A 10,569-nucleotide genomic window follows, 5' to 3' on the forward strand; every position below is an offset into this window, starting at 1 on the left:
TCAAGGCCCCATGCCTAAGAAACAGAGGCTTAAAATGGCTGAAGATTTGATTTCTTTAATCAGGGGTTCCCAACCCCCCCCCCCCACAAAAGGCCTAGACAAGAGGAGTATTATGTTTCCTCTGATCAAGTGTCTATTTCCTCAGGCTCCTCTGAGGAACAGGATTACTCCTTTCCCCCTTATGAAGATTCTGATGCTGAAGATTCCATTCCCTCAGCCTCTCCCCCAGAAGACTATTCCTTTGGGGAAACCTTACATACCATGAGGGAACATTTCCACTGGGAAGGTCAGGACTACTCCGACTCAAACAAAAGGCTCAGAGAGATGTTCTTCATCCCACATTGCTGCAGTCCTAACACTTGGGTAGTCCGCTGTCCCAGTCGGCCCGAATACCAAAGTATAAGGCTGACGTCGGTCAGGGCGCATTAGTCTGACGTCAGGGTACAAATGCACATGACCGACGTCATATCCTCAGTCTTTTTTGCCGCATGGTCCGATGCAGAAGCAGTATTGCTAGTGCAGGTTGGCATTCTGAAATTTTCTGAAGTTGGAGTTTCAGACCAAATCAAAGTTGGCTAAGTACCCGCTAGAATATTTTGGTTTTTCTTGCCTCAGTATTTAACCGGATGTCAGAAAAAGTGAATAATTGTATTTCTTGTGGGAAGCAGATACCTCATAGGGATTACCATACTTTGTGTATACCTTGCTTAGGGCCTGAGCACGACGTTGTTGGATGTCGCTCTTGTGCTAGATTTAACAAACGCACTATTAAGAGAAGGTTAGACTGTGCCAGGTTAGTTTTGGGAAGCGTTGTAATTATAAAATGCCGCCGGATGCTCCGATGCCCGCTTCAAAAGCGCAAGGACAAAGCAGCAAAGCCTAGGTTGGAAGAGCCGCCTGTCCCGGACGCCGGTTCTTTAGAGGGCTCGTGGAGCCGGAGGTTCTGCCAGAAGTCTCTTTGGAGTCTCGGGAGAGACTTTACTGTTACAGGATGTTTCCTCTCAGGAGGTAGGCCAGGCTGAGGGGCTTCTCAGGTAGCTGTTCTCCCTCCCTTCCTAAGGTGGTTAGGCCCTCCTTCTGTTTCCAAGGCTTCTTCGAGAGGCAGGCCAGGTTTGACTTCAGTGGGGTTTCTCCTAGTTCTTCAGGGTCTCTGCCTAAGAAACATATGCTTAAAATGGCAGAAGATTTGATTACTATGATTAGAGGTTCTATGCCCCCCCTGATAAGAGGCCTAGGGTGGAACCTGAGCTTGAGAGTTTTGAGCAGTGTTCGAGGCTTCTGAGTCTTCGGCTGAAGACTTGCAGGAGTATCCTCCTTATTCTGATTCTGATGTAGATGATTCTACTCCTTCGGCTTCTCCTCCTGAGGATTTTTCTTTTCAGAGACTCTTCATTCCATGAGGGAGCATTTTAAATGGGAAGGTCAAGATTTTCTGATTCCAGGAAAAGGCTAAGGGAATTTTGTTTTTACCCCAGCACAGGCCTTTGGCTATACCTCCTGTTCTGGATGTGGTGGAAGATGTTTTTGCAGAGGCTCTCCTGAACCCTGATTCTTTGCCTCCTGCTCCAGTTAAACCGGATAGGTATTATAGGGTGCCTGAAGCTCATAAGTATCTTTTTAAGAGTCCTAGGGCAGACCCAGAAACTGTTTCTCAGGGGCCTAAAGGTGTTAAGGCTTCTGTTGTTAAAAATCCTGTTCCTCCTGATAAAGAGGCAAGGGCTTTGGATAGATGGGGAAAGAAGGTGTATACTTCTTCCACTTTAGCCATGAGGGCTTTGAATTGCCAGTTCCACATGTTAAAATACCAAAATTATCTCCTTTCACAATTGAAGTCTAAGGTGGATGCTCTGGCGGAAGGTATTGAGTGTAAAGAGTTGCAGGATTTAGTTCATGTTTCTGAACAGGTGGGTAAGCATTCTTTGCAATGTGGTTTTGATGCTGTACAGGCCTCTTCGAGGGTGGCTGCCACTGGTTCTGTTCTTCGCAGGCACGCCTGGTTGAGGGATCAGAATTTGGCTGAGCATGTTAAGACAAGGATTTTAGATGTCTGCTACAATCTGATGTGTTGTTTGGTTCGCCTGTGGAAGCAGTTTTAAAGAAAATGGAGGACAAGGCTAAGTCTATGCAGAGTGTTAAAGATTCTTTGCAGGTTCAGCCTCCGAAGTTTAGTAGAAATTGGCCTACTAAGGGGTGGACATATCCTTCTTATGATTCCCAGTCTAGGGGTAGGTCTAGACGTGGCAGGGCAGGGCTCAAGGTTCTTTTAGGCCTAGAACAGGAGTTCACCTGCTCAGTCTTCTGGTGAGGGCAGGGTCAGTCCTTTCAGAACAGACCCAATGACCTGCCTTTTCAGCTGCCAGAGCCTTCTTGTCTGGCAGCACCTTTGGGAGGAAGGCTGGCACTTTTCAAAGAAAATTGGAGTTTAATTACCCAAGACAGATGGGTATTGGATATCATTCACCACGGTTACAGGTTTTATTTCCATACCTTGCCTCCTTTCAAAGGCATGCCAGACATTCCTCCTCTACAAAGAAAAGAGGCTCACAAGCAAATTTCTCTGTTACTCCAAATAGGGGCCATTCAGCCGGTTCCTGTGCCAGAAAGGGGCCTAGGATTTTATTCTCGCCTGTTCCTAGTACCAAAAAAGGGGAACACGTGGAGACCAATTTTGGATTTGTCTATCCTCAACACCTATCTGTACATTCCCAAGTTCAAGATGTTGACGTTGCAACAGCTTTTACCTCTGCTGGGAAAAGATCATTGGATGGTAACTTTAGATCTCAAGGAGGCTTACCTCCATGTGCCTATCAGACTAAGTTGCAGCAAGTATGTGCGTTTGAAGTTGGGAATTCCCATTATCAGTTCTCTGCATTGCCCTTTGGCTTATCTACTGTGCCCAGAGTATTCACAAAAGTTCTGGCTCCAGTGATAGCTTACTTAAGGCTAAAAGGAATACAAATCTATCCTTACTTGGACGACTGCCTGATTCTGGCTCAAGAAAAGGAAGACCTTTTTCAGCATTTGGAATATGTGATAGCAGTGCTAAGATGCCTGGGGTATTCTGTGAACGAAATAAAGTCCAGTCTAGTACCCTCTCAAGACATGTGCTTTCTGGGTGTGAGACTGAATACAGCAACCCAGATGGCCTTTTTAACCCCGGACAAACAAAAGAATCTTTCACTTTACTTCCATCAACTTTCTCTTCAGTCCGGGCTGACTGCAAGGACAGTCCTTCAAGCCTTAGGGTTCATGGCATCTTGTATTCTGGTGCTTCCCAATGCCAAACTGCATATGAGGAAGCTGCAATGGTATCTCAAAATGCATGGACACAGCACTGCCAGGATTTGGACACTGTCATTCAAATAATACCTTGCATTCAAAAGGAATTTTTGTGGTGGGCTCAGGAATGTCACCTAAACAAGGGACTCTCTGTGACCCGCCAGAGGCTAGTCAGATTCTAACGACAGATGCCTCAGACATAGCTTGGGAGCTCATCTGAATGGAAAGTGGATACAAGACAAGTGGCCTGCCAGACTACAGCATCTACATATCAACATGAAGGAGATGTTGGCAGTCCAGTTTGCATTACTGGCTTTCAAGGAGTTACTTCTTCCAGGGCAGGTGTTGATTCTAACAGACAACACAACTGTCATGTGGTACATCAACAAACAAGGGGAACACATTCTTATCCTCTATGCAGGCAAGCAATGATTTTATGGGAGACTGCTCAGCTTGCAACTAAATCTTCAGGCAAGGTTTCTGCCGGAGCACAGAACTCCTTAGCAGATGTGTTAAGCAGGCAAATCATGGATCCCCACGAGTGGAAACTGGATCTTCATGTATTTGAACATTGACAGTGTCATGGGGAACTCCAGACATAGATCTGTTCGCTTCTCCACTAAACCACCAGCTGCCAAAGTTTTGCACAAAGGGGTTTCATCACACAGCTTGGAAAGTGGATGCTCTTTCTTTCAGTTGGAAAAATCTTCATGTGTACGCCTTTCCGCCTCTGCCTCTCCTCCCAGAGGTACTCCTAAAGGTCAGACAAGACAAGCCAAGGATGATTTTAATAGCTCCAGATTGGCCTCAACACTGGTACCCATTACTGAGGAGTCTGGTAAGGAAGCCTCCATGGCCTTTACCTTTGATTCCACACCTATTGTCTCAGAGGGACGGTCATCTACTCAATGTCAAGCTTCACTCTCTTCATCTAACAGCCTGGCATATTCTGTTTTGAACCACAGCAGGTCTCAACTTCCTCAACAAGTTTTGAATGTGATTATGGAAGCCAGGAGACCTAGTACAAGGAAAGTGTATGCAGACAAATGGAAGAGATTTTATTTTGGAGTGCAGCAAAGGATTTGGAGGTTTCTGAGCCTAATTTGAGTGTGGCTCTTCAATATCTTACTGAGTTATTGGACAAAGGTTTGTCTTTCTCTTCCATTAAGATTCATGCTGCAGCAATTTCAGCTCACTATGATTGTGACCCACCATTGTTTTCTCATCCTTTGTTTAAGCAATTTCTTAGAGGGGCAAAGAATATAAGACCCCCCGAGAGCTCCTACTCCTGCTTGGGACCTCAATTTTGTGTTGGAGAAACTTACTCTACAACCTTTTGAGCCTCTGCTACTGCTGAATTGAAATACTTGTCATGGAAGACTGCTTTTGTTGGCCATTACTTCTGCAAGAAGGGTTTCTGAATTGCAGGCTCTTATGGTGGTTGAGCCTTTTGATTTTCCATAAGGATAGGGTATCATTACTGCACTAATCCTTCCTTTATGCCTAAGGTGGTCTCTAGTGTGGCTTTAAACCAAACTATTCATTTGCCCACTTTTTATGCAGATCCCCAAAATAAGGGGAAAAGATTTTGCACACTTTAGATGTACACAGGCAGTTCGTTATTATTTAAGCAGGACTAGGGATTTTAGGCAGTCTCAGCAGTTGTTTGTTTCTTTTGCTTTGAGTTCTCAGGGCAAGCCTGTGTCAAAACAAACTATTTCTAAGTGGATTGGGTTTTGCATTGCATTTTGTTATTCCCATCATGGCAAGGAGATTCCAGCTGGGATTAGGCCTCATTCCACTAGGGCTACTGCCACTTCAACAGCATTTCTAAGGGGTGGCAACTAAGGATATTTTGGAGGCAGCTACTTGGAGTTCAGTGCATACTTTCTCTAGGCATTACCACCTTCCTCTCTACTCTAAATCTAGGGCTGGTTTTGCCACGCTATTTTGCAGGGCATGTTGACAGCTCCAGCTTCTTATAATTTGCCAGCCTCCCTTACGTCTGCTTTGAGATTCTACCCAAGTGTTAGGACTGCAGCAATGTGGGATGAAGAACATAGTACAGTTTTGTAGCTACCATAAATGTAGATGTTCAAGATCCACATTGCTGCAGTCCAATTACTCCTCCCTCCTTCCCCTCTGTGTTTAGGGGTGGTTGTGTGGGTGGGGTTGTACTTTGTAAGTTGTATATATTGTATATATATTTGGTACAGGAGTGTTTGGTGTTTTTTGGTTTTGGCCTTCTCTTTTTAGGGTCTTCTGACATCTGGGGCAAGAAAAGACTGAGGATATGACGTCGGTCATGCGCATTTGTCCCCTGACGTCCTGACGTCAGACTATTGCGCTTGACCGACGTCAGCCTTATACTTTGGTATTCGGGCCGACTGGGACAGCGGACTACCCAAGTGTTAGGACTGCAGCAATGTGGATCTTCGAACATCTACATTTATGGTAGGTACAAAACTGTACTTTTCTTTTACTCCCCCAGCACAGACCACTTGCTATCCCCCCAGTTTTAGACATTGTGGATGATGTTTATTTAGAATCTAGTCTAAATCCAGATTCTCTGCCTCCTGCTCCAGCCAAACCAGATAGATACTATAGAGTGCCTGAATCACACAAATTCCTTTTCAAAAGCCCTGTTGCTGATTCCTTTTCAAAAGCCCTGTTGTTGATCCAGAGACTATCTCCCAGGGTCCCAAAGGGGCTAAGGCTTCTATGGCCAAAAATCCTGTACCCTCTGAAAGGGACTCCAGAGCACTACATAGGTGGGGGAAGAAGGTTTACACCTCAGCTACTCTGGCTATGAGAGCACTAAATTGTCAATTTCACATGCTTGAATACCAGCAATTCCTAATGTCTCAAATAAAACAAAAAATGAGCACGCACCCTCAACCGTCTGAATTCAAGGAAATGCAGGATCTGTTGCATGCAGCTGAACAGGTGGGCAAACATACTTTACAATGTGGATTTGTTTCCTTGGAAGCTTCTTTTAGAGCAGCTGTTACTGGGTCTGTTATACGTAGGCATGCTTGGTTAAAGGAACAAACTCTGCCTGATCATGTTAAAGCAAAGTTACTAGATGCACCCTTACAGCATGATTAAAGCAGAAGAGGTTTTAAAGAAAATGGAGGATAAGGCAAAATCCATGCAGACGGTCAAAGATTTCTTACAGGTACAAGCCCCCACGCTTCAGCAGAAATTGGCCAACACAAAATTAGTCCTTTCCAGCTTCTGACAGACCACAGAGGGGTAAATACAGGCGCCCAAGGGGCAGAGGACAAGCACAAATCCCTTACAAACCTCGCCAATGGGGCACTGCAGCACAGAAGGGAGGAGAAGACAGGTCCCAAACTACTAGAAGGCAAACACAATGACTTAAACCTCAAACTGCCAAGCAAAACTCTCTTGGCAACTCCCTTGGGAGGAAAATTAGCACTTTTTGCAGACAACTGGCGCATCGTCACAAAGGACAAATGGGTCCTAGACATTATCTTACAAGGATACAGATTCCATTTCCACACCTTGCCAAGGATGAAAGGCATGCCAAACCTGCCCCAAAATCAATGGGCAGAGGCACAAAAACAAATTACAGCTCTCATGGACATGAGAGCCATTCAACTGGTGCCTACACAGGAGCAAGGCCAAGGATTTTACTCAAGGCTCTTTCTAGTCCCCAGAAAGGACAATGCTTGGAGACCCATTCTGGACCTTTCAGTTCTAAACACCTTCTTGCAAGTACCCAAATTCAAGATGCTAACACTACAGCAGCTTCTTCCCATGTTGGGCAAGAAAGCTTGGTTAGTAACGTTGGACCTCAAGGAGGCATACCTGCATGTCCCTATCAGACAAAATTGCAGAAGATACCTCCGCTTCATTGCAGGTTCAACCCACTACCAATTCTCTGCACTGCCCTTTGGCTCATCTACTGTGCCCAGGGTCTTCACAAAATGCCTGGCAACAGTAATTGCATACTGCAGACAAAGAGGAATTCAAATATATCCATACCTGGACGACTGCCTCATCCAAGCAGAAAGCAAGGACACTCTCTTACATCATCTAGCTTTTGTAAAACACCTTCTAGGTTGCCTAGGGTACACAGTAAATGAAAAAAAATCAAAACTAGTGCCCTCACAAAATATGACATTCCTGGGTGCCAGCTTGAATACAACGGCCCAGATGGCTTACCTGACGTCAGACAAACTACTGCAGATAACTCAATACTTCAAAACAATGGCAACAAAGACCCAACTCCCTGCAAGAAAAATTCTGCAGGCCTTGGGCTTCATGGCATCTTGCATACTACTAATACCATTTGCAAAACTGCATATGAGGAAATTACAATGGTACCTAAAAAGCGTATGGAATCAACACAGCCACAGCTTGAAAACAATGATACCTCTCATTCCCTGCCTTCAACAGGAGTTTCTATGGTGGTCACAGTTATGTCACCTCAACAAGGGTCAGCCTTTCACCTTACCCCCAGCCAGGCAAACTATGACAACAGATGCATCGGACTATGCTTGGGGGGCACACATGGCAGGACGGTGCATTCAAGGCATATGGACTGCAGATCAAAGAAATCTGGACATCAATCAAAAAGAAATGCTAGCTGTTCAGAATGCCCTTACAGCCTTCAAGGACCTCTTACATCCAGGACAGCTTATAATAAGGACAGACAGCACCACAGTAATGTGGTACATAAACAAGGGGGTACACACTCCTACCCTCTATGCAGGCAAGCAATGACCTTGTGGAACACAGCACTGGCTTACCAAGTTCAGTTACAAGCTCAATTCCTGCCAGGAAAAAAGAACACATTGGCAGACGACCTAAGCAGAAACATCATGGATCCCCACGAGTGGAAACTGGATCCACAAGTATTTGCAATGATAATTCAAAAAATGGGGACACCCAGACATAGACCTGTTTGCCAGCCCCCAAAACTATCAGCTAACAAAATTTTGCACAAGGACATTTCACCATCAACCTTGGAAACTGGACGTGCACTCATTCAGTTGGAAAATGCTGTCAGTTTATGCCTTCCCTCCATTGCCCCTTCTCACAAAGGTGCTGCTAAAAGTCAGGATGGAGAGACCACAAATGATACTCATTGCCCCAGACTGGCCACGCCAGCACTGGTACCCACTATTAAGGAATATGGCCCAGGGCCCACCATGGATTTTACCACAAATTTCTCATCTGCTCACACAACAACACAGTCAGATTCTACACAGCCAGCTCAAAACCTTAAATCTGGCTGCATGGCAAATCTCCTAAGCAACCAGCCAGCTCCTCTTTCACAAGCTGTTATGGATGTTATTCTGGAGGCCAGGAGTCCCAGCACCAGGAAAGCCTACTCAGACAAATGGAAAAGGTTTTGCGCCTGGAACCAAGCTAAAGGCCAAAATACCCTTCTGCCCGGACATACCTCAGATTCTACAATATTTAACTGAGATGTTACACAAAGGACTTTCTTTTCCATCTGTTAAAATTCACGCCTCAGCTATTTCAGCTCACTACAACACAGATCCTCCCTTATTTTCACATCTACTTCTAAGGCAGTTTCTCAGAGGGGCCAAAAACATTAGGCCTCCCAGGAGAGCACCAGCGCCAACTTGGGACCTCAATTTCGTTCTAGAAAAACTTACGCTACCTCCTTTTGAGCCAGCTTTCTCAGCTGACTTGCAGTTTGTATCATGGAAGACTGCCCTGCTGCTAGCAATTATTTCAGCCAGAAGAGTCTCAGAGCTTCAGGCTCTTATGGCGGTAGAGCCTTTCCTCGTTTTTCATCAAGGCAGAGTTTCTCTACGAACTAATCCCTCCTGTATGCCTAAGGTGGTATCCAGTGTGGCTCTAAATCAAACCATCCATTTACCCACCTTCTTTCTAAATCCGCAGAACAAAGGAGAAAGACTCCTGCATTCCTTGGACATTCACAGGCAGCTATGTTAATACTTGGATAAAACTAGGGTTTTCAGAAAATCTGACCAGCTTTTTGTATCCTATGCTACAGCAACACAAGGAAAGGCTATCTAAAAACGGACCATTTCCAAATGGATAGGACATTGCATACATTTTTGCTACACCCACCATGGGAAACCAGTTCCTGCTAGCATTGTCCCACTCCACCAGGGCAGCAGCTACATCTACAGCCTTCCTCAGGGGGGTGCCTACCAAGGATATTCTGGAAACTGTAACTTGGAGTTCAGTACACACCCTCACCAAACACTATCACTTACCATTTTACTCTAAGACTAGGGCTGGCTTCGCCACTGCAGTTTTGCAGGGCCTTCTAGCCTCCTCTAACCTTGTTTGACTCCACCTCCCCATCCTTAGCTTTGGGATTCTACCCAAGTGTGATGACTGCAGCAGGGTAACACGATGAACATAGTACAGTTTTGTACCTACCATAAATGTAGATGTTCAAGTGTATACCCTGCTGCAGTCCATGTTACCCTCCCTCCATCCCCTCTGAACTATCTGAACTTATCTCTACCACTCTATCCTATGCTACCTCTGTGGTGTATTTGCTTGTGCCTAAGGGTATAGTTTTATTTTTATATAGCTGTATGTATTTATATATATATATATATATATATATATATATATATATATATTGCCTACCTATTGGGGGCACCTGACATCTGGGGCAAGAAAAACTGAAGAAAATGGTTTCTGATGCCTCTTATATAGCCCTGGCGCACTGACGTCAGGGAAGAAGCGACAGCAACCGACGCCAGACCAAGACTTTGGAATTCTGGCCGACTGCAGGACCGCCTGACGGCAGATAACCCAAGTGTGATGGCTGCAGCAGGGTATACAGTTGAACATCTACGTTTATGGTAGGTACAAAACTGTACTTTTCATGTGTTAAAGTATCAGCAGCATATTATTGGATTACTTAAACAGAAAATTATGTTGATTCCTGAGTACTGAAAATAAAGAATTACAGGATTTAATGCATTCTTCTGAACAAGTTGGTAAACATAATTTGCAATGTGGTTTTGACTACTTAGAGGCATCTTGCAGGGCTGCTGTCACTGGGTCTGTTCTTAGAAGGCATGTTTGGTTTAAGGAGCAAACTTTGCCAGCTCATATTAAAGCTAAATTACTGGATGCTCCCTTAAACCAAGACCGCCTGTTTGGCAACAAAGCAGAGGACGCACTTAAAAAGATGGAGGAAAAAGCTAAATCTATGCAAACTGTTAAAGATTTCCTGCAAGTACAGCCTCCCAGATTTAGTAGGCATTTGCCTTCTAAGAATTGGTCCTTTCCTGTCTCTTC

The sequence above is a fragment of the Protopterus annectens genome, chromosome 16.part0 (genome assembly GCF_019279795.1).
Source record: "Protopterus annectens isolate FY-2018-M chromosome 16.part0, PAN1.0, whole genome shotgun sequence".
Taxonomy (NCBI): Eukaryota; Metazoa; Chordata; order Ceratodontiformes; family Protopteridae; genus Protopterus; species Protopterus annectens.